Source organism: Oncorhynchus mykiss, chromosome 9 (genome assembly GCF_013265735.2).
Source record: "Oncorhynchus mykiss isolate Arlee chromosome 9, USDA_OmykA_1.1, whole genome shotgun sequence".
In the NCBI taxonomy this organism is placed as follows: Eukaryota; Metazoa; Chordata; class Actinopteri; order Salmoniformes; family Salmonidae; genus Oncorhynchus; species Oncorhynchus mykiss.
Window position 1 is genome coordinate 67107195 of NC_048573.1, and position 26817 is coordinate 67134011.

Consider the following 26817-nt stretch of genomic DNA (forward strand, 5'->3'; position numbering starts at 1 on the left):
TATACAGGGTGTCTGTTGGTAACAGTTCTACAGTGTGTCTGTTGGTAACAGTTCTACAGTGTTGGTAACATTTTTACAGTGTTGGTAAAAGTTATACATTGTGTCTGTTGGTAACAGTTCTACAGTGTATCTTTTGGCAATAGTTCCACAGTGTTGGTAACAGTTCTACAGTGAGTCTGTTGTTAACAGTTCTACAGTGTGTCTATTGGTAACAGTTCCAAAGTGTGTCTGTTGGTAACAGTTCCAAAGTGTGTCTATTGGTAACAGTTCCAAAGTGTGTCTATTGGTAACAGTTCCACAGTGTTGGTAACAGTTCCAAAGTGTGTCTGTTGGTAACAGTTCTACAGTGTTGGTAACAGTTCTACAGTGTGTCTGTTGGTAACAGTTCCACAGTGTTGGTAATTGTTCTACAGTTTTGGTAACAGTTCTACAGTGTGTCTGTTTGTAACAGTTCTACAGTGTGTCTGTTGGTAACAGTTCCACAGTGTTGGTAATTGTTCTACAGTGTGTCTGTTGGTAACAGTTCCACAGTGTTGGTAACCATTCTACAGTGTTGGTAACAGTTCCACGGTGTTGGTAACAGTTCCACAGTGTTCATAACAATTCCACAGTGTTGGGAACAGTTCTACAGTGTTGGTAACAGTTCTACAGTGTGTCTGTTGGTAACAGTTCCACAGTGTAGGTAACAGGTCCACTGGGTTGGTAACATGTTTTCATTGTTGGTAACAGTTCTACTCTGTTGGTAACAGTTCTACAGTGTGTCTGTTGGTAACAGTTCTACAGTGTTGATAACAGTTCTACAGTGTGTATGTTGGTAACAGTTCCACAGTGTTGGTAACAGTTCTACATTGTTGGTAACAGTTCTACAGTGTGTCTGTTGGTAACAGTTCCACAGTGTTGGTAACCATTCTACAGTGTTGGTAACAGTTCCACAGTGTTGGTAACAGTTCCACAGTGTTCATAACAATTCCACAGTGTTGGGAACAGTTCTACAGTGTTGGTAAAAGTTCTACAGTGTGTATGTTGGTAACAGTTCTACAGTGTTGGTAACCGTTATACAGTGTTGGTAACAGTTCCACAGTGTTGGTAATTGTTCTACAGTGTGTCTGTTGGTAACAGTTCCACAGTGTTGGTAACAGTTATACAGTGTTGGTAACAGTTCTACAGTGTGTCTGTTGATAACAGTTCCACAGTGTAGGTAACAGGTCCACTGGGTTGGTAACAGTTCTACATTGTTGGTAACAGTTCTACTCTGTTGGTAACAGTTCTACAGTGTGTCTGTTGGTAACAGTTCTACAGTGTTGATAACAGTTCTACAGTGTGTATGTTGGTAACAGTTCCACAGTGTTGGTAACAGTGCCACAGTGTTGGTAACAGTTATTTCGTGTTGGTAACAGTTCTACAGTATGTTTGTTGGTCTGTCTGTCTAACTCTCCTTCTGTCTGACATAAATCCTGCTTTCAGTTGTTTTCATTCTCATACTTTCCCCGGCTTGATATGACTTCTTCTCCCTCTATCCCACTCTCTCTGTATCCCTCTCTCCCTCTCTCCCTCTCTCTTTCTCCGTATCCCTCTCTCTCCCTCTCCCTCTCCCTCTCCCTATCTCTCTCTCTCTCTCTCTCTCTCTCTATCCTTCTCTGCCTGTATCCCTCTCTATCTCTATTCCTCTATCCTTCACTCTCATAATCTTTCTCATCCCTCGTTTATACCCCATACATTCCTCCTCTCCCTCTCTTTTTTCTCTCTCTCTTTCATATTCTTTCTCTCTCTCTTTTTTCTCTCTCTTGCCTTCCTATGTTCACATTCTTTCTCTCCCCTCCAATCACACCCTCTCTTGATCCCAATAAAATCCAGTTTATTTTCTCCCATTTATAAATAAATAGCACAAAAGTAAATATAATTGATATGAATGAAACTGACAATTTGAGAAACAGAGTCGTGGGATAGGGAGACCAAATAAACAGACAGAGAGAGAGAGAGGGGAGGAGGGGGAGGAGGAGGAGGAGAGAGAGAGAGAGAGAGAGAGAGAGGGGTGGAGGAGGAGAGAGAGAGAGAGGGGTGGTGGAGGAAGAGAGAGTGCTGAGAGTATGGATAGAGGGAGCGTAGTGGCAGCTGAGGCTAGCTACCCAGATTAGGTGTAAGAATAACAGAATAGGTGAAGACAGATGAACGATAAGGCAGGTGGAGGAGAAGGTGGACAATCAAAGAAGAAGAAGAAGAAGAAGAAGAAGAAGAAGAAGAAGAAGAAGAAGGGACAGGTAACTAGGTCATAATGGTTCTAGAATTACCATGGTGACAACAGGTGTGACATGACTGATGTTATCAGGAAGTGGGATGTAAAATCCATCTGAATATACGTTTTATATACCGGTATTTATTTACATGTATATAACCTTTCTTTAACCAGGCGAGTCAGTTAAGAATCACTAGTTATTTACAATAACACACTACCTGGGTATAATACTCACTTTGAGAGATAGAGGTCAGGTTGTTCTGATAATATATATTTGGAAACTTACACAGCTCCACTCATATTATTTCTTAATTGGGTATGACTAACAAGAAATTACAAGGTTTACAATCAGTTCTACAACAGCCACTTAATGGGCAATTTGCTGCTAGAAATAATGTTTATACTGCCTGGTAAGCGTGATAATACAGCATGACCTATTCTTCTAAAGTGTTACCAACTGTGCTGCTCTCTGCCAGAGGAATGTATCTGTAGAGAAGACCTGGGTTCAAATACTATTTGAAATCTTTCAAATACTTTGAGCTTTTGCACTATACTGTCTAGATTACCAGATGGGGAGGGTTTAACGTTTTGGGTATATTATATTGGTCCATTAAGCCAGACAAGTTTAATCAAGTACAGATAAAGTATTTGAAATGATTTCAAATAGTATTTGAACCCAGCTCAGTTGTAGAGGCGTGACAACGCAACACAGCTGCATCGCTCTAACCTTGGCCCATGGGCTGGCCCACTCTGCTCAGCAGGCAGGGAGTGATTAAGAGAGAAGAAGAAGAGCAGAACCAGTCTCTTTCTCTCTGAAGTGTGTGTGTGTGTGCGCGTGTACGTTCGTACATCTGTGTGTGTGTGTGTGTGTGAGTGCACACCCGTGTGTGTGTGGTACAATATGCGAATGTGGCCATATCAGGATAAAGTGACAGTTTAAAATCAGCGAGGGGGGCACAATTTTGGAGGGTTCTTGCGTTGGAATTATTTTGAATCCTGCTTATATCACGCAAAACCACAATAAACATCAAGTTCATGTGCCGAAACTCCAAGACCATTGATTGAGTACTTTTTAAAATAACAGCCTATAAGACTATCTCCGCTGGACTGTGTCAGCACAATGGACAGCACCTTACACACTAAAGCCGTTATGGTAATTAATAGAGGCTACGAGAGCGATACAGCTTACGTGAATGCAGCCATACCGTCAGATGTCTCACCAAAATAATTCAAACTAAATGCTGAAAGTAGTAGCCAAGTTATTTATGCATGCAAACAAAAATACTGAATAGAGGTTTGGCTTAGAATACTGACAAGCTGTGAACGAATGAATGCAAAGAGAACATAACAGCCATAACAAGTCAGCCTAGTAAACAAAATATTACATTGATAAAGGCATTACAAAATCTACTATACATTTAGTTACATGAACAGTAAACAAATACAACTAAAAGAAGGTGAATGGAGATCCAAATAACCGAAACACAGCCCACAGACTACTACAGGGAGATACAGCCCACAGACTACTACAGGGAGATACAGCCTACAGACTACTGCAGGGAGATACAGCCCACAGACAACTACAGTGAGATACAGCCCACAGACTACTACAGGGAGATACAGCCCACAGACTACTACAGGGAGATACAGCCTACAGACTACTGCAGGGAGATACAGCCCACAGACTACTACAGTGAGATACAGCCCACAGACTACTACAGGGAGATACAGCCCTCAGACTACTACAGGGAGATACAGCCCACAGACTACTACAGTGAGATACAGCCCACAGACTACTACAGTGAGATACAGCCCACAGACTACTACAGTGAGATACAGCCCACAGACTACTACAGGGAGATACAGCCCACAGACTGCTACAGTGAGATACAGCCCACAGACTACTACAGGGAGATACAGCCCACAGACTACTACAGTGAGATACAGCCCACAGACTACTACAGCGAGATACAGCCCACAGACTACTACAGTGAGATACAGCCCACAGACTACTACAGTGAGAAACAGCCTACAGTGAGACACAGTCAACAGACTGCTACAGTGAGATACAGCCCACAGCCTACTACAGTGAGATACAGCCCACAGACTACTACAGGGAGATACAGCCTACTACAGTGAGATACAGCCCACAGACTACTACAGTGAGATACAGCCCACAGACTACTACAGGGAGATACAGCCCACAGACTACTACAGGGAGATACAGCCCACAGCCTACTACAGTGAGATACAGCCCACAGACTACTACAGTGAGATACAGCCCACAGACTACTACAGTGAGATACAGCCCACAGCCTACTACAGTGAGATACAGCCCTCAGACTACTACAGGGAGATACAGCCCACAGCCTACTACAGTGAGATACAGCCCACAGACTACTACAGTGAGATACAGCCCACAGACTACTACAGTGAGATACAGCCCACAGCCTACTGCAGGGAGATACAGCCTACTACAGTGAGATACAGCCCACAGACTACTACAGTGAAACACAGCCCTCAGACTACTACAGTGAGATACAGCCCACAGACTACTACAGTGAGATACAGCCCACAGACTACTACAGTGAGAAACAGCCTACTACAGTGAGATACAGCCCACAGACTACTACAGGGACATACAGCCCACAGACTACTACAGGGAGATACAGCCTACTACAGTGAAACACAGCCCTCAGACTACTACAGTGAGATACAGCCCACAGACTACTACAGTGAGATACAGCCCACAGCCTACTACAGTGAGAAACAGCCTACTACAGTGAGATACAGCCCACAGACTACTACAGGGACATACAGCCCACAGACTACTACAGGGAGATACAGCCTACTACAGTGAGATACAGCCCACAGACTACTACAGTGAGATACAGCCCACAGCCTACTACAGTGAGATACAGCCCACAGACTGCTACAGTGAGATACAGCCCACAGTGAGACACAGTCTACAGACTACTACAGGGAGATACAGCCCACAGACTACTACAGGGAGATACAGCCCACAGACTACTACAGTGAGATACAGCCCACAGACTACTACAGTGAGATACAGCCCACAGCCTACTACAGTGAGATACAGCCCACAGCCTACTACAGTGAGATACAGCCCACAGACTACTACAGTGAGATACAGCCCACAGACTACTACAGTGAGATACAGCCCACAGACTACTACAGTGAGATACAGCCTACAGACTACTACAGGGAGATACAGTCTACAGACTACTACAGGGAGATACAGCCCACAGACTACTACAGTGAGATACAGTCCACAGACTACTACAGTGAGATACAGCCTACAGCCTACTACAGTGAGATACAGCCCACAGCCTACTACAGTGAGATACAGCCCACAGACTGCTACAGTGAGATACAGCCCACAGACTACTACAGTGAGATACAGCCCACAGCCTACTACAGTGAGATACAGCCCACAGCCTACTACAGTGAGATACAGCCCACAGACTACTACAGTGAGATACAGCCCACAGACTACTACAGTGAGATACAGCCCACAGACTACTACAGGGAGATACAGCCCACAGACTACTACAGTGAGATACAGCCCACAGACTACTACAGTGAGATACAGCCCACAGCCTACTACAGTGAGATACAGTCCACAGCCTACTACAGTGAGATACAGCCCACAGACTACTACAGTGAGATACAGCCCACAGACTACTACAGTGAGATACAGCCCACAGACTACTACAGTGAGATACAGCCTACAGACTACTACAGTGAGATACAGCCCACAGACTACTACAGTGAGATACAGCCCACAGCCTACTACAGTGAGATACAGCCCACAGACTACTACAGTGAGATACAGCCCACAGACTACTACAGTGAGATACAGCCTACAGACTACTACAGTGAGATACAGCCTACAGCCTACTACAGTGAGATACAGCCTACAGCCTACTACAGTGAGATACAGCCCACAGACTACTACAGTGAGATACAGCCCACAGACTACTACAGTGAGATACAGTCTACAGACTACTACAGTGAGATACAGCCCACAGACTACTACAGTGAGATACAGCCCACAGCCTACTACAGTGAGATACAGCCCACAGCCTACTACATGGAGATACAGTCTACAGACTACTACAGGGAGATACAGCCTACAGCCTACTACAGGGAGATACAGTCTACAGACTACTACAGTGAGATACAGCCCACAGACTACTACAGTGAGATACAGTCTACAGACTACTACAGTGAGATACAGCCTACAGCCTACTACAGTGAGATACAGCCCACAGACTACTACAGTGAGATACAGCCCACAGACTACTACAGTGAGATACAGTCTACAGACTACTACAGTGAGATACAGCCCACAGCCTACTACAGTGAGATACAGCCTACAGCCTACTACAGTGAGATACAGCCTACAGCCTACTACAGGGAGACACAGTCTACAGACTACTACAGGGAGATACAGCCTACAGCCTACTACAGGGAGATACAGTCTACAGACTACTACAGTGAGATACAGCCCACAGACTACTACAGTGAGATACAGCCCACAGACTACTACAGTGAGATACAGCCTACAGCCTACAGCCTACTACAGTGAGATACAGCCCACAGACTACTACAGTGAGATACAGCCCACAGACTACTACAGTGAAACACAGCCTACAGACTACTACAGTGAGATACAGCCCACAGACTACTACAGTGAGATACAGCCCACATACTACTACAGTGAGAAACAGCCTACAGTGAGACACAGTCAACAGACTACTACAGTGAGATACAGCCCACAGACTACTACAGTGAGATACAGCCCACAGACTACTACAGTGAGAAACAGCCTACAGTGAGACACAGTCAACAGACTGCTACAGTGAGATACAGCCCACAGCCTACTACAGTGAGATACAGCCCACAGACTACTACAGTGAGATACAGCCCACAGACTACTACAGTGAGAAACAGCCTACAGTGAGATACAGCCAACAGACTGCTACAGTGAGATACAGCCTACAGCCTACTACAGTGAGACACAGCCAACAGACTACTACAGTGAGATATAGCCTACAGCCTACTCCAGAGAGATGCAGCCTACAGATCTTGAATACAAGACATGCGTCGGTGTATTGCACAAGATTTTCCCAACTCAAGAGCTCATGCTTTCTAAGGATGTGACAATGATGATGGCTATTGGGCTTCCTATCAAGCACTTTGAGAGCCTGTTTGTAGACAGACTGAATAGGTTTTAATGTTGTACAGCAAGCTTGGGCCCAACTAGTCAAGCAGTATGTTAAGTGGGGGAGTATCATAGATTTGAAGTACAGTTTTGCTACCTCTGTAGTCAAACAATTTCGTATAAATCAGTGAGATGCAGCCTACAGCCTACTCCAGAGAGATGCAGCCTACAGCCTACTACCGTCAGATACAGCCCACAGACTACTACAGTGAGATGCAGCCTACAGCCTACTACAGGGAGATGCAGCCTACAGCCTACTCCAGAGAGATGCAGCCTACAGCCTACTACCGTCAGATACAGCCTAGAGAACCTACATCGTACAGCCCATGGATTGATGGCAGCATTCGTGCAAAGTGAAAGCGTGAACCACTGCTTTTAATCAGGGCAAGGGAACCGGAAACATGACCGAATACAAACAGTGAAGCAATTCCCTCCGCAAGGCAATCAAACAAGCTAAGCGCCAGTATAGAGACAAAGTAGAGTCACAATTCAACGGCTCAGACACGAGATGAATGTGGCAGGGTCTACAGTCAATCACAGACCACTAAACCAGCCCTGTAGGTGAACCCAAGGTCTTGCTCCCAGACAAACTAAACAACTTCTTCACTCACTTTGAGGACAATACAGTGCCACCAACACAGCCCGCTACCAAAACGTGCGGACTCTCCTTCACAGCAGCCAATGTGAGTAAAACATTTAAACGTGTCAACCAATCTGGACAAGAGGAACCTATGTAAGAATGCTGTTCATCGACTACAGCTCAGCATTCAACACCATAGTACCCTCCAAACTCGTCATTAATCTCGAGACCCTGGGTCTCGACCCCGCCCTGTGAAGGTACGAAACAACATCGCTGAACATTGCTGATCAGTGGGGCCCCACAAGGGTGCGTACTCAGCCCTCTTCTGTACTCCCTGTTGGCCATGCACACCTCCAATTCAATCATCAAGTTTGCAGACTACTACAGTAGGCCTGATTATCTTTTTTTATTTTTTTAAATTTAATTTTACCCCTTTTTCTCCCCAATTTTGTGGTATACAATTGTTGTAGTATCTTGTCTCATTGCTACAACTCCCGTACGGGCTCAGGAGAGACGAAGGTTGAATGTCATGCGTCCTCCGATACACAACCCAGCCAGCCGTACTGCTTCTTAACACAGTGCGCATCCAACCCGGAAGCCAGCCGCACCAATGTGTCGGAGGCTACACTGTGCACCTGGCAACCTTGGCTAGCGCGCACTGCGCCCGGGCCGCCACAGGAGTCGCTGGTGCGAGCATTTCACTACACACAGCTGCTTTGCCAAACAAATAGGCCTATAAGCTTGCTTCAATCATGGAAAATCATGCCGGTCATGAGTTCAGCAACACGTTGTGATATGGCACAATACACTTACAGTATGTCAATTAAATTTGACCCACATAATCAACGAAGCAATGCCAGCCCACCATAAACACGTTTACGTACAGTTCCCTTTACAACCACGACAACCAATAGGCTACCAAGAAAACCATAATAGAATGTATTTATTTCTATGATGAAGCATACTGATATTTAGCTATATCCAGGGGTGTCATTTGGGTTCTTGCATTGGAATTATATAGAATTCTGCTTATATCACGCTATACTACAATAAACGTAAAAGTTCAAAGGCCGGCATCATTGAGTGCATTTGACCAAGTAATGACAGGTTGCCGCGAAATCTCCGCTGCGCTCTATCAAATCAATCAAATCAAATCAAATCAAATTTTATTTGTCACATACACATGGTTAGCAGATGTTAATGCGAGTGTAGCGAAATGCTTGTGCTTCTAGTTCCGACAATGCAGTAATAACAAGTAATCTAACTAACAATTCCAAAACTACTGTCTTGTACACAGTGTAAGGGGATAAAGAATATGTACATAAGGATATATGAATGAGTGATGGTACAGAGCAGCATAGGCAAGATACAGTAGATGGTATCGGGTACAGTATGTACAAATGAGATGAGTATGTAAACAAAGTGGCATAGTATAGTATAAAGTGGCTAGTGATACATGTATTACATAAGGATACCGTCGATGATATAGAGTACAGTATATACGTATGCATATGAGATGAATAATGTAGGGTAAGTAACATTTATATAAGGTAGCATTGTTTAAAGTGGCTAGTGATATATTTACATCATTTCCCATCAATTCCCATTATTAAAGTGGCTGGAGTTGAGTCAGTGTCAGTGTGTTGGCAGCAGCCACTCAGTGTTAGTGGTGGCTGTTTAACAGTCTGATGGCCTTGAGATAGAAGCTGTTTTTCAGTCTCTCGGTCCCAGCTTTGATGCACCTGTACTGACCTCGCCTTCTGGATGATAGCGGGGTGAACAGGCAGTGGCTCGGGTGGTTGATGTCCTTGATGATCTTTATGGCCTTCCTGTGACATCGGGTGGTGTAGGTGTCCTGGAGGGCAGGTAGTTTGCCCCCGGTGATGCGTTGTGCAGACCTCACTACCCTCTGGAGAGCCTTACGGTTGAGGGCGGTGCAGTTGCCATACCAGGCGGTGATACAGCCCGCCAGGATGCTCTCGATTGTGCATCTGTAGAAGTTTGTGAGTGCTTTTGGTGACAAGCCGAATTTCTTCAGCCTCCTGAGGTTGAAGAGGCGCTGCTGCGCCTTCTTCACGATGCTGTCTGTGTGAGTGGAACAATTCAGTTTGTCTGTGATGTGTATGCCGAGGAACTTAAAACTTGCTACCCTCTCCACTACTGTTCCATCGATGTGGATAGGGGGGTGTTCCCTCTGCTGTTTCCTGAAGTCCACAATCATCTCCTTAGTTTTGTTGACGTTGAGTGTGAGGTTGTTTTCCTGACACCACACTCAGCGCCATGGACAGCGCCCTACACATTAAAACAAGGCGTTTGAAAAGTCATTTTGCAATTCCATAGCCTAGTTTTTTAATGAAATGCCGCCACTGGCTATACCACCAACATTTTGACAAAACTCCACCAGCTAGATTGTTTCTTACTTTTTCAGAAGAGTTGCAGCCTCCTTAGTGCTCTTTGGAACTTCCTGAGTAATCAATTATTCCATTCTCCCTAAACATCTTCTTGTATGATCACCCTCAAATGCCAGTTGGATTAGTTTAGATTTCCTCGGGTGTAGCATTCTTCTATTGTGCTGACTGAACAAGTTTGTCAAAGTGGAAAATTAGGAAAATTAGGAGAGAGGCCCAGAGAATCGTTGCAGGATATCAAGTGGGGTCCATTTATCCTCGTTGGAGCTGTAGCGGGCGATTTAAGTCTGCAAAAACTAGTGAGCGACATTGAACTCAGCTTCAATCAAGTCTGTTTTACTTAGATCCAGCAGTGGTTTTACATTTTTCACATCTAGAAAGTCATTCCTCTCTGGGTCAAGGGCACACAGGGCCTCCAGCAATTGACTGTTGCATTTGCTGAATCGTTCTGACATTTCACCAACGACAGCATTCAACATACTTTTACACTCCTCTGTCCTGCTGGCCTACTGTACTGTCCACCACATATTGTTGGAGATTTGTACTTACATAATGTCATCATTTGTTTGAGTCAGTGCCACTTTGCCCAAATGGCTTCGAAATCGCTGTCACACCTCAGCACTAGAACACATTGCGGACCACTTTGACTCCAGTGTAAAGATCTGTTGCTTTTGCCTGGAGTAATTTGTTTGGAGGATTGAGAAGATTGAGGGTTATGTGCACCATGGTAGATGTAAACTTAAAGCCATGGTCTGTCACCGCAGTAGGCAGCCCTGAAGCCTCAAGTCTTTCTTCTGGGTTGTAGAAACACGTGTTTTCAATGTCAGAGAGGAACTTCACAATGCTGTCAACCACACACACAGTAGCCAGTTGTCCCCTTCTCCGTTTGGCTTTGTCTGGGTACTTTAACGAAGGCAATTAGGCCCACCCATTTGGGAGTCAGGCCGACCCAATGGAGAGCCAGGCTCAGCCAATTAGAATTTGTTTTTACCCACAAAAAGGCTTTATTACAGAGAGAAATACTCATTCGCAAATCGTGCTGCTGTGATGGCACACCATGGTATTTCACCCAGTAGATATTGGAGTTTATCAAAATTGGATTTGTTTTTCTTTGTGGGTCTGTGTAATCTGAGGGAAATATGTGTATCTATTATCGTCATACATTTGGCAGGAGGTTAGGAAGTGCAGCTCAGTTTCCACCTCATTTTCCACCTCAGTCTGCACATAGCATGTCTTCTCTTGAGAGCCAGGTCTGCCTACGGCGGCCTCTATCAATATCAGGCTATGCTCACTTTGTCTGTACATAATCAAAGCTTTCCTTAATTTTAGGTCAGTCATAGTGGTCAGGTATTCTGAAACAGTGTACTCTCTGTTTAGGGCCAAAAACGATTTTGATAATTAGCGGATATCGGCCTAATTCTGCTCTGCATGCATTATTTGGTGTTTTACGTTGTACACGGATGTGGGTGTCCCATTTCGTGAATTCTTGGTTGGTGAGCGGACCCCAGACCTCACAACCATGAAGGGCAATGGGTTCTATAACTGATTCTAGTATTTTTAGCCAGATCACAATTGATAAATAGAATTTTATGTTCCTTTTGATGGTGAATTTTCACAGCTTTGTAGAAGTTACCTGTGGCACTGATGTTTATATATATTTTGTGTGCTCTCCCCCCCCCCCCCCCCCTCTCTCTCTCTCTCTCTCTCTCTCTCTCTCTCTCTCTCTCATTAGGGAATCTCTTGGCCTGCCTATGTCTGAGCCTCAGACCCCAGTGGCCCCTGTTTTATATTTAATCTAGAATCATAAGCGATCATAAGGCAACTCCTGTTGCCCTCTGGGCATACCCTTCGCTACCTCTTCACCCCTCCCTACCTCCTAACCCCTCACACCCCTCCCTACCTCTCCCACCCGTCCCTACCTGTTCATCCCTCCTACCCCTCCCTACCTCCTACCCCTCCATACCTTCCACCCTCCCACTCCACGCTACCTCCTACCCTCCTATGATAATGGTCCAGTCTACATTAAAACAAATGTCACACATGTATTATTTAGTACATGTAAAGACAGGATTATATCAAGAATAGTCTGATGGGTGACAATATTAGCCTGACAATCACTTGGGAATTATATATTATCACTTGTGATTGATGCCCAGCATAAGAAACAATGCATTGTCCGCTAAATTAACTAGTGTTTTTTATTTAATCTTTATTTAACCAGGTAGGCAAGTTGAGAACAAGTTCTCATTGCGACCTGGCCAAGAATAAAGCAAAGCAGTTCGACACACACAACAACACAGAGTTACACATGGAATAAACAAACATACAGTCAACTATACAGTAGAATAAAAGTATATATACAGTGTGTGCAAATGAGGTAAGATAAGGGAGGTAAGACAATAAATAGGCCATGGTGGCGAAGTAATTACAATATACCAATTAAACACGGGAGTGATAGATGTGCAGAAGATGAATGTGCAAGTAGAGATACTGGGGTGCAAAGGAGCAACAGTGTAGCCCACAGCCATTTGGCATAGCCACATCAGGACCTAAAATAAGGACAACTCAGAGTATTATTTTCTTCTGAAATAGACTACATTTTCTTCAAATCAGACTTCTTTAGACCTGTCTAAAATAAATAATGGATTTATTGTGAAAGTGTAGGCTATATTAAATGGATTTATTAGACTAAAATGGCTTGTAGGCTATGTCTGGAAGCCAGGAGATGCTAAATGGAGGAGGAGGAATGCTGCCTATGACCCCAAGAACACCATCCCCACCGTCAAACATGGAGGTAGAAACATAATGCTTTGGGGGTGTTTTTCTGCTAAGGGGACAGGACAACTTCACCGCATCAAAGGGACGATGGACGGGGCCATGTACCGTCAAATCTTGGGTGAGAACCTCCTTCCCTCATCCAGGGCATTGAAAATGGGTCGTGGATGGGTATTCCAGCATGACAATGACCCAAAACACACGGCCAAGGCAACAAAGGAGTGGCTCAAGAAGAAGCACATTAAGGTCCTGGAGTGGCCTAGCCAGTCTCCAGACCTTAATTCCATAGAAAATCTGTGGAGGGAGCTGAAGGTTCGAGTTGCCAAACGTCAGCCTCGAAACCTTAATGACGTAGAGAAGATCTGCAAAGAGTACTGGGACAAAATCCCTCCTGAGATGTGTGCAAACCTGGTGGCCTATTACAAGAAACATCTGACCTCTGTGATTGCCAACAAGGGTTTTGCCACCAAGTACTAAGTCATGTTTTGCAGAGGGGTCAAATACTTATTTCCCTGATTAACATTTTTGACATGCATTTTTTTTTCTGTCTCTCACTGTTCAAATAAACCTACCATTAAAATTATAGACTGATGATTTCTTTGTCAGTGGGCAAACGTACAAAATCAGCAGGGGATCAAATACTTTTTTCCCTCACTGTATATACTGTATCACTCACTATCTGTTATTCACTATCTATTGCATCTTAGCCGCTCTGTCACTGTTCATCTATATATTTTATACTTATATATTCTCATCCCATTCCTTTACTAGATTGTGTGTATTAGGTTTTGTTGTGGAATTTGTTAGATATTAGGTTTTGTTGTGGAATTGTTAGATATTAGGTTTTGTTGTGGAATTGTTAGATACGACCTGTTAGATACTGCTGCACTTTCAGATCTTGAATTATAAGCATTTCACTACACTCGCAATAACATCTGCTAACCATGTGTATGTGACCAATAACATCTGCTAACCATGTGTATGTGACCAATAACATCTGCTAACCATGTGTATGTGACCAATAACATCTGCTAACCATGTGTATGTGACCAATAACATCTGCTAACCATGTGTATGTGACCAATAACATCTGCTAACCATGTGTATGTGACCAATAACATCTGCTAACCATGTGTATGTGACCAATAACATCTGCTAACCATGTGTATGTGACCAATAACATCTGCTAACCATGTGTATGTGACCAATAACATCTGCTAACCATGTGTATGTGACCAATAACATCTGCTAACCATGTGTATGTGACCAATAACATCTGCTAACCATGTGTATGTGACCAATAACATCTGCTAACCATGTGTATGTGACCAATAACATCTGCTAACCATGTGTATGTGACCAATAACATTTTATTTGATTTTATTTTATTTGGTCTGCTTCAGTGTGCAGCTCCCAACATTGTTGGCTCAATAACCCACATTTTTAATTCAACATTGTTCTCAGGAAATATTCCAGAAGTATGGAAATCATCTCTGGTGTTGTCGCGCCATAAGAGTGGGCATAGTAGGGATCTTCATAATTATCGGCCCATTTCAAGGCTGCCTTCTCGAATCAAATCAAACAAATCAAATGTATTTATTTATAAAAGCCATTCTTACATCAGCTGATATCTCAAAGTACAGAAACCCAGCCTAAAACCCCAAACAGCAAGCAATGCAGGTGTAGAAGCACGGTGGCTAGGAAAAACTCCCTAGAAAGGCCAGAACCTAGGAAGAAACCTAGAGAGGAACCAGGCTATGTGGGGTGGCCAGTCCTCTTCTGGCTGTGCCGGGTGGATATTATAACAGAACATGGCCAAGATGTTCAAATGTTCATAAATGACCAGCAAGGTCAAATAATAGTAATCACAGTGGTTGTCAAGGGTGCAACCTTGGTAAATGTATACCTTTTTTATCTGAGAAATGTATTTTGAATGTAATCCAGTTTAGCCCTGGGCAGAGCACTATTACAGCAACCACTGGAGTTATTAATGATCTTGTCAATGCTTCAAACACTACAATGAAATGTGCTGCTTTGTTTGTGGACCTGTCTAAAGCTTTTGACACTGTTGATCATGTTATTTTATATTGCATTATACAAGGCACATTTGTAAAATAGACCTATATAAGGCGTTATATAAGGAAGAGGAGGCTATTTGGGTCATATTGTTCTCAGATAATAAAATAAATTAAAAAATCCTCTTCCCGTGCAACCCTGCCTCTATGTTACACAAAATGCACGATAAGCATGGTTTTCACTGATGAATGATGTGGTGAAGAGCTGCACCGCACTCACATACACACACACACACACACACACACACACACACACACACACACACACACACACACACACACACACACACACACACACACACACACACACACACACACACACACACACACACACAAAACACGCACGCACGCACGCACGCACGCACACACACACACACACACACACACACACACACACACACACACACACACACACACACACACACACACCACTCTTTACATCAGTCATTTTTCACATTGATTATTTGATGTATAGAGTTATTAGAGAGGTGGGAGTCATACAGCCCAATATCTGCTAATCTCACTGGCAGAAAACAAGCACTCCCATTTACAACCTTCGTTCGAACTAGAAATTGTTCCGTCATATTTTGTGAGATGGTCTGTAGCCCAGCCACACACTCCCCTCCGAGCCTTTCTTTACCTTAAAGGCCCAGTAAAGTCCAAATTCAGTTTTTTTTATCATATTGTACAACATCTAACTAACACTGTAAAGGTGTGAAAAAATGTATCGGGGTTATTTCTTGATAGTTGCTGGTTGAAAATACAAATCTACACTGGAACTTCTAATCAGCAGGTTCTCATGGGCGGGAGTTTCGGCTTTCCATGGTTACATCACCTTGCGGTAAATTGGTTAATAGACCAATAACAAAGAGAGTTCCAAACCTCTCTGCCAATAACAGCTAGTTTTCCATTTTCCCCTCCCCAGTCAGACCACTCCCAGACAGTCCTAGCAAAATTCTTGCTTGAGAATCGTTTTTTTGCAACAACAAAAATAGCTATTTTTGGCCGTTTAAAAGGAAATCTATTACAGTAAGGTACTTAATTGTTACCCAGAAATGATTTGATATTGACATAACGGCTGCAGCTTTTACTCTGATTAAAACAAATAAACCTGATCCCTGCCTCCTGCTTTCCTTCTGGAACCATCCGTTTTCCTGTCCCCCTTCACACCTCCATACATGCCTCTCTGTCCCCCTCTCCTCTCCCTATTTTTCTCCCCCTCTCCCTCTATCTTACAGAAGCTTATAGAAATGTTTTTAGTGCCTTAGGGATTTACCCTGACTCCAAACAGGTAGTTACAGTGCTGGAGAAAACATTGTAGGGATCGGTTACAACTTTCACCATCTCCTTCTCTCTGTTTTCCTCTCTATGCCTCTCTCTCTTTATCTCTCTCTCTCTCGCTCTCTGTCAGTTCAATTCAATTTCATTTCAAAGGGCTTTATTTTAATGGGAAATATATGTTTACATTGCCATAGCAAGTGAAATAGATAACAAGCAAAAGTGAAGTAAACATTACACTCACAAAAGTTCCAAAGGAATATTCTGTCTTTCTCTCCCTCTCTCTGTCTCCGCTCACACATGTTCCATCTGTCAGACCAGGCTCAATGAGACATGTGCCAAATGTGCTGTGAGACTGTGAAATGTGCGAAATGTGAATGTCGCCTTTTCACACACTCACATACGCATGCACGCAGGCACACACGTGTGGAAAAACACGCAGACACACACAGAGAAGAGCAGTGGGTTTGAGTTTGGTTGGCAGAGCAAGCAGGTAGCACTAATTAGACAGAGTTATACTGTACGGGCATTCATAAAAACGGTTGGTTCAACTTCAGAGCTAAAAATATATTTTGAAAAATATTGTCTGCTAAATGGAAGAACTTTCAAACCTCTCTCTCTGTGTTCCCTGCCTGACCATCTCTGTCTCCATCTCACTCATATGTCCATGTCTCTGTCTGTCTCCGTCTATCTGTCTCTGTCTGTCTGTCTGTCTGTCTGTCTGTCTGTCTGTCTGTCTGTCTGTCCAACTTTTCATCTTTCTCTTCTTCTTTTTGACACTTACATTGTCAAAGTAACCATGATGGTCCACTAAGAAATATTTTATTTTCTTGCCTTTATTTAACTAGGCAAGTCAGTTAAGAACACGCACGCACGCACACACACACGCACACACACACGCACACACACACACACACACACACACACACACACACACACACACACACACACACACACACACACACACACACACACACACACACACACACACACACACACACACACACACACACACACACACACACACACACACACACACACACACACACACACACACACACACACACACACACACACACACACACACACACACACACACACACAAAACAAATGCAACAACAGAGCTATCTGCCTGCCTCCCTGGAAAAAATGCATGGCTCAACCTTTTGTGTGTGAGCTTTCTGTCTTACGACATGTTGTACTGGGAACCAACCAAGCAAGCAGCGTTAAAGTGGAGCAGTCGGCTGTATGCTACACTGCTCAGCTCGTTCCATATTGTCAAATACTTTACTTACATACCAATCAGTAACACATTATTCAGCTGAGCCAGGATGATTCAGTCGCTGACACACACTGTGGGTGCCGTGCACTTCTAGAACCTCTGATCAGTATTCTGTTCTGGAACACATGGGAACAGAACATTACCATTATAGACTGGTGTTGTCCTCTAGCTGTCCACCTACACTTCAACTCTCCCACACCACAAACTATCAGAACCCCGACTACTCACTTAGGAGTTGTATTGCCTTTTTGTGACCTTGTCCAGTCGATTTGAAAGTCAAATGAACTTTCAGTCCATATTAATCATTATCGGTTTGCGGAGGGCGGCATGTCCAAAACACTCTCTATGCAGCCTATACTGTGAAAGTCAAGTCCAGAAGCTGGCTTCTCTTGATCTCCTGAAGTATCCTGTAGCTCCCACATCATCAATCTGTCCACTCAATCTCTCTATAACTCCCCTTTCAGCAGTTCAGCCTTTATAGCACGATAAAAGACATGCAACAATGCAGGTGAAATCTTTGTCCCACAATAGCATACCTTGCCAAAACAACCTATTAAATGTTAATAGAGCCGACAACACCTCATTGCACACACTGATACAGCCATTACTCACCGACCCGCATTACACACAGTTGTGTAGCTGATTGATTTGCATTGAGGGTTCTCTCCTTGAGTCATGGTCAATTCAGGTTGGCACCGTTTGACTTGCACACATCTTTGTATTTACACAATAGACCATCAAGGCCAAGGGGGTTGTTGGGTTTAGGGCCGGTTCTAGTCTTTTGGGGGCCCTAAGCAAGATTTGGTTGGTGAAGAGAAAAATATACGTTTTAATCTACATTTCCTGCAATTCTACACATTTTGCCAATGACTTATGCCATGTTAATGATGTCTGAATGAGAGTGACTAATAAAATCAATGAGGGCCCTATGGAGTTCAGGGCCCCTGGGCACGTTCCCTGTGTAACCGGGCGGTATTAGACCATGATTACTAAGTGAGTACCATGATTAACTGTAGACAGCTGGCTAGACTAATTTACCAATAAAAAACATTGTTCGCTGACTGTCAGTGACTGACATAACAACAGAAAAATTCTAATTTGCACCTTGTTTATTCTATTATTCTAACTGGGGGGGGGGCTTAGCAGCGTGGGGCCCTAGGCGACCGTTTATGTCTCTTATGCCTGGAGCCGGCCCTAGTTGGGTTCAATCAATCAAATGTATTCATTAAGCCCTTTTTACCTCAGCACATGTCACAAGTGCAATACAGAAACCCAACCTGAAACTCCAAACAACAAGCAATGCAGATGTAGAAGCACGGTGGCTAAGAAAAAATCCCTAGAAAGGCAGGGACCTAGGAGGAAACCTAGAGAGGAACCAGGCTCTAAGAGTACATGGCCATGAAGGCCTTGAACGTGTTCAAACGTTCATAGATGACCAGCAGGGTCAAATATTAATCACAGTGGTTGTAGAGGGTGCAACAGGTCAGGTGGCTATATCAGTTGGCTTTTCATTGCCGAGCATTCAGAGGTCGAGACAGCAGGTGGGGTAGAGAGAGAGAGAGTCGAAAACAGCAGGTCCCGGACAGGGTGAACAGGTCAGTTTGAGGCAGCGCGTGAGATGGGGTTAAGAGCAGGTGAGTCTGGGAAGGGGTGATGCTGTGGATGTTTGTGTGTGTCTGTATGTTGTTGTTTGTACAGTTGAAGTCGGAAGTTGACATACACCTTAGCCAAAGACATTTGAACTCAGTTTTCACAATTCCTGACATTTACTCATTGTATAAATTCCCGGTCTTAGGTCAGTTAGGATCACCACTTTATTTTAAGAATGTGAAATGTCAGAATAATTGGAGAGAGATTTATTTCAGCTTTTATTTCTTTCATCACATTCCCAGTGGGTCAGAAGTTTACATACACTCAATTAGTATTTGGTAGTATTGCCTTTAAATAGTTTAACTTGGGTGAAGCGTTTTGGGTAGCCTTCCGCAAGCTTCCCACAATACGTTGGGTGAATTTTGGCCCATTCCTCCTGATAGAGTTGGTGTAACTGAGTCAGGATTGTAGGCCTCCTTGCTCGCACACGCTTTTTCCATTCTGCTCACAAATTCTTTATAGGATTGAGATGAGCAGCCTTTCAGGTTATGTCGATAATGGACTCGTTTTACTGTGGATATAGATACTTTTGTACCTGTTTCCTCCAGCATCTTCACAAGGTCCTTTGCTGTTGTTCTGGGATTGACTTGCACTTTTCGCACCAAAGTACGCTCATCTCTAGGAGACAGAACGCGTCTCCTTCCTGAGCGGTATGGCGGCTGAGTGGTCCCATGATGTTTATACTTGCGTACTATTGTTTGTACAGATGAACGTGGTACCTTCAGGCATTTGGAAATTGCTCCCAATGATGAACCAGACTTGTGTAGGTCTACAATTGTTTTTCTGAAGTCTTGACTGATTTCTTTTGATTTTACCATGATGTCAAGCGAAGAGGCACTGAGTTTGAAGGTAGGCCTTGAAATACATCCACAGGTACACCTCCAATTGACTCAAATTATGTCAATTAGGCTATCAGAAGCTTCTAAAGCCATGACATCATTTTCTGGAAGTTTCCAAGCTGTTTAACGGCAGTCAACTTAGTGTATGTAAACTTCTGACCCACTGGAATTGTGATACAGTAAATTAGAAGTTAAATAATCTGTCTGTGGACAATTGTTGTAAAAATGACTGATACTCAACAATCATTAGTTTTCCTGATGGAAGCTCAGTATGCACAAACAAGAAAGCAATTCGAACATCTGTCTTTTCCTCTGATTAAAACATGCATACCAATACCGTAGAGTGTGCCAAGAAGGAAATGAGAGGAATCATCTGGGTGTTTGACATAAAGAATTACTAAGAATGACTTACTAAAGAATGTACTACCTTCTTACTTAATAACAAGCATCCATTTATAAGGATGGTCATCAACATAAATATAAAATGTAATGATTGAAGATTTTCAAGATTATTTTCCTTATTAGATGAACGATATGAAAAGCCATTTGAGAATGTTGTCTCCATCTGTCTATTATTAATACTTTATGAGTGTATATCTGGATAATTATCGGGGTTCATAAATGTATTAATCAACATCAAAAGAGTTTGGTTAGTGTGGCAGAACACACACACACACACGAACACACACACACACACACACGAACACACACACACACACACAAACACACACACACACACACACACACACACACACACACACACACACACACACACACACACACACACACACACACACACACACACACACACACACACACACACACACACACACACACACACACACACACACACACACACACACACACACACACACACACACACACACACACACACACACACACCCACCCACCCCAAGGTGAGTCCACACACCAAGGTGAGTCTATATCTTCTCCCTGCCTCTCTTGGCTCTCACCTTTCTGTCAGTGCATGGTCATCCTACTCACGCGTGTCCTGCCCTTTCTATGAGTGTCCCTACAGCAGGGGGAAGGAAGTAGGGAGAAATGGTTGGTGATAAACCTGACCAAATCCAACAAAAATCTCAAAACTGGGCTTAGGGGTGTACATGAAAAGAACAGAAGGGTCCACACACTATATACTCTTTATACCACCTTAGTTTGTATATGTTTTATTTAACCTTTATTTAACTAGGCAAGTTAGTTATTAAGAACAAATTCTTATTTACAATGACAGCCTACCCCGGCCAAACCCGGACGATGCTGGGCCAATTGTGCGCAGCCCTATGGGACTCCCAGTCACAGCCGGATGTGATATTGTAATGCGCAGAGCGTGGCAGGTGTTTATTTCGCCTTCGCAGAAGGCAGGAATCGTGGTATAGGCAGGCAATTGTCATACACAGGTAGGCAAACAGGCACAAAACTAGGACTGAAGGCTATAACTGGTCCTCACAAACGAGCTACCAAAAGGCTTAGTAGAGTCGAAACAAACAATACCTCATAAAGGCACAAACAGGATGAACTCAACTAAATAAGGAGCTGATGAGATCAGGTGGGTAACTAACACAGGTGAAATCAATGAACAGGGCTACGTTCAAGAACACAATGAACAGAACACAAGGTTGACTAAGAAATTAAATACAGAACCTTACAGTACCCCCCCCCTCCTGACAACCACCGGAGTGTGGAGCAGGTGGGCTGGGAAGCAGAGGCAGCCGCCTACCTTGGGGGCGAGGTCCGACAGGCTGGTTCGACAAGGTCGTCGACTGTCCCGACATTCTGCGTTGTTCAGTTTGGGGATCAGTTTGGGGGAGTGGGACGGTCCAGATAGTTACGGTGGAATGAATCATCTCTGGGTCGAGGATGTCCTAGTCGGGGACCCGGACCGGTCTGCAGGCCCGTAACCTTCCCAGTCCACTAGATAGTGGATGCGGTCTCTCAGGCTTTTGAAATCAAGGATGGCCTGAATGGCGTAGGCAGGTTCCCCTCCAACGTCCACCGGTGGGGGCGCACTGTGGGTTGTGACTGGAGGATGAAGAGGACTGGAGGATGAAGAGGACTGGAGGATGAAGAGGACTGGAGGATGAAGAGGACTCGAGGTGGCTGGTTTCAATAGAGACACATGGAAGGACGAGGAGATTTTATACTGATGGGGTAACTGGAGCCGATACGTGACAGGGTTGATGTGATGGGTTTTCTTGAAGAGACCAATGAAGGGAGGACAGAACTTTTTGCAGGGAGGCGGAGCCGGATGCCTCTAGTAAAGAGCCACACAAGCTGTCCGGGGTGAAAGAGTGGCGTAGGTTGGCGGCGCCTGTCGGCAAAGCGCTTCTGGGTATTAGAGGCTTGTGCAGATGCCGGTGAGCAGTCTACCATACCCGCTCACTACCCCGAAACCAGTCGTCAACAGCTGGGACAGTACCAGGCTTCGCCTCCCAGGGAAACATGGGGGGTTGGTAACCAAGTACACACTGAAATGGAGTAATACCACCTTATACCACCCCACCTTATACAAACAGACAGCTGTGGTAACATTATACCACCATATACCACCTTATACCACCCCATACCACCTTATAGCACCTCATACCACCTAATACCACCCGACCTTATACAAACAGACAGCTGTGGTAACATTATACAACCTTATACCACCTTATACCACCCCATACCACCTTATAGCACCTCATACCACCTTATACCACCCCACCTTATACAAACAGACAGCTGCGGTAACATTATACCACCTTATAGCACCTCATACCACCTAATACCACCCCACCTTATACAAACAGACATCTGTGGTAACATTATACCACCTTATACCACCTTATACCACCTTATACCACCCCATACCACCTTATAGCACCTCATACCACCTTATACCACCCCACCTTATACAAACAGACAGCTGCGGTAACATTATACCACCTTATAGCACCTCATACCACCTAATACCACCCCACCTTATACAAACAGACAGCTGTGGTAACATTATACCACCTTATACCACCTTATAGCACCTCATACCACCTTATACCACCCCACCTTATACAAACAGACAGCTGTGGTAACATTATACCACCTTATACCACCCCATACCACCTTATAGCACCTCATACCACCTTATACCACCCCATACCACCTAATACCACATTATACCACCTTATACCACCCTACCTTATACAAACAGACAGCTGTGGTAACATTATGCCACCTTATACCACCCCATACCACCTTATAGCACCTCATACCACCTAATACCACATTGTACCACCTTATACCACCTCATACCACCTTGTACCACCGTATAGCACCTTATACCACCTTGTACCACCTCATACCACCTTATACCACCTTATACCACCTTATACCACCTCATACCACCTTATACCACCTTGTACCACCTCATACCACCTTATACCACCTCATACCACCTTATACCACCTCATACCACCTTATACCACCTCATACCACCTTATACCACCTCATACCACCTTATACCACCTTGTACCACCTCATACCACCTTATACCACCTTATACCACCTCATACCACCTTATACCACCTTATACCACCTCATACCACCTTATACCACCTTATACCACCTCATACCACCTTATACCACCTTAAACCACCGTATAGCACCTTATGCAACCTTATACCGCCTCATACCACCTCATACCACCTTAAACCACCTTAAACCACCGTATAGCACCTTATGCAACCTCATACCACCTCATGACACCTCATACCACCTCATCAATCAATCAATCAAATGTATTTATAAAGTCCTTCTTACATCAGCTGATGTCACAAAGTGCTGCACAGAAAGTGCTCATAGCACCTCATACCACCTTAAACCACCGTATAGCACCTTATGCAACCTTATACCGCCTCATACCACCTCATACCACCTTAAACCACCTTATACCACTGTATAGCACCTCATACCACCTTATAGCACCTCATACCACCTCATACCACCTTATAGCACCTCATACCACCTTATACCACCTTATAGCAGCTGGGGCGGCAGGTAGCCTGGTGGTTAGAGCGTTGGCCTAGTAACCAAAAGATTGCTAGATCAAATCCCCGAGCTGACAAGGTAAAAATCTGTTGTTCTGCCCCTGAACAAGGCAGTTAACCCACTGTTCTTGGGCTGTCATAGTAAGTAAGATTTTTTTCTTAATTGACTTGCCTAGTTAAATAAAGGTAAACAATAATACAAATATCACCTTGTGCCACTTTTAACCTCCTTAATGACAACGTTTCAATCCAGAGTATCATCAGGTCAAACAATGTCATCAAATGTGATATACAGAGCATGTAGTGTGCTGGCCTTTCTGTACTTAACTAAAAGTCTGTTTGAAAACAATGTTCGTTTTTAAGCCAACCGTTCGGACAATACAGGCGTTTTTATGAGAAGATTTTTGGGATGTCTTAAGGTCTGACAAACACCGCTGTAGATTGGCCACCTTCCACCACAGATGTGGAAGGCTGACATAGGCGGATGTGGCGGATTCAGACACAGCCCAAGCAACAAAAAATAATCTCTAGCTTCTTTATTATGTTACTTAGATTGACGCATGGGTGCGTCAATAGACTCTTACAGGTTAAGGTGATATACGGAGCACATAGCATGCTGGCCTTTATGTCCTTGTCACAAAAGGAGAGACTCATTTTCCATCAACATCAAAATGGATCACACTGATGATTTAGCTGATCTATACACAGTCATATTTCAGGACCTCCCATAGGAATCAATACACACACACACCTTGGATGGGACAGTTATACAAGGAATGAACTAACTGAGATAAGTATATCAGGAGTGTTGACATAAAGCTGGCGACATTTACATAGCATGACTCTGTTTATTGTCGAGAGACACACATCTGAATGTCGAGGCTATGTCTCTCATCATGTCTGTCAGTATGCAAAGTCTGTTTATGACACACACACACACACACACACACACACACACACACACACACACACACACACACACACACACACACACACACACACACACACACACACACACACACACACACACACACACACACACACACACACACACACACACACACACACACACACACACACACACACACACACACCTCACTGAATATCAATTGTTGTAAACTGCCGTGCTCAGACAAACAGACAGCTGCGGTAACATCTGAGGATTCCGTTACTAGACAAAGTGAAAGGTAGCTAAACGCTGAGGTGAGTTAAAAGGTGAGGGACTGTACTTACTTTTGCTTGTGATCCTCTTCAGTGATGTTTCACAAAGGTGTCCAAATCCTCACCACAATTCACATCTTTGTCCCTTTGATTCAACAGTGAAGTCCATGCATGTCCATTGTTTCTGTGTTTGTGTGAGGGATCATTGAATCAGTGTGTCTGTTTACGCTAATGTAGATCAAGAGACCAGTGTTAGAACTGTCTGTCTCAAATGTTATGTGATCTAAATGTGTTCAGAGCTTGTAGGGTGTTATAGGCTGTAGTTAAATGTGTGTCAATATGTCAGTACTGAATTTGCCTTGTGGTTAATGGCATTTGGCTGCTGTGTAGTTCACAACAGTCTGAGAGTAATCCATTAGTTGCCAGGCTCCGTGTGTGTCTCTCTCTCCTCTGCTACCTCTGAGAGACTACTCACTGACTGGACTGAATTTAAGCTCCGTCTGCTATTACCATCCCTCCTTCACTCTCCCTCCCTCTCCTCCTCCCATTTTCCCCTCCTCCTGGGTCAAACTAGCTGTCCTCTAGGATGGGAGGAGGAGCTAACATCCAGAGGGGAGGGGAGCCAATGTTTTTATACATACCAATGAACTATATCAGAGAGAGAGAGGCTGTACATAGACTTACACTGTGTATAGCCATAATATGACATTTGAAATGTCTCTATTCCTTTGAAACTTTTGTGATTGTAATGTTAACTGTTAATTTTTTATTGTTTATTTCACTTTGGTTTATGATTTATTTCACTTGCGATGGCAATGTAAACATATGTTTCCTATGCCAATAAAGACCTTTGAATAGAATTTTGAGAGAGAGAGAGAGAGAGAGAGAGAGAGAGAGAGAGAGAGTACATATACAATACTATTTAAGGTGTCGCTATGTGTTTACTGCGTCACTGACATTTTACTCCTGTCCTTATTATTAGTTTGTTGTTTTCACACTGTCTCATCACTTAATCCCCCCTTTGTTCACAACATTGTTACTAAACATGTACAACCTGTGGTAAGCAATATGGGGTTTCCTGTTGTGGCCTGCCTGTTCACCATGAATACCTGAATACCACAATCTATGAATAACTATAGGCTGACTCAGTTAAGTCAACTACACACCCCTCCTGGCACTACCCGAACACACCTGTGTACTGTAGGTAGGTAACTACACACCACTCCTGGCACTACCCGAACACAC

The 26817-nt window shown here is 43.9% G+C and overlaps 1 protein-coding gene across 1 annotated transcript in view; it reads right to left on the reverse strand.

Annotated features, from left to right (window-relative positions):
• Positions 1-26043, reverse strand: part of LOC110531244 (vasopressin V2 receptor) — a 63922-nt gene extending 37879 nt beyond the window's left edge. The window contains exon 1 of the mRNA XM_036988772.1: positions 25645-26043. The gene's annotated coding sequence lies outside the window, so the exon portion shown is untranslated. The remainder of the gene's footprint in view (positions 1-25644) is intronic.
• Positions 26044-26817: the final 774 nt, after the last annotated feature.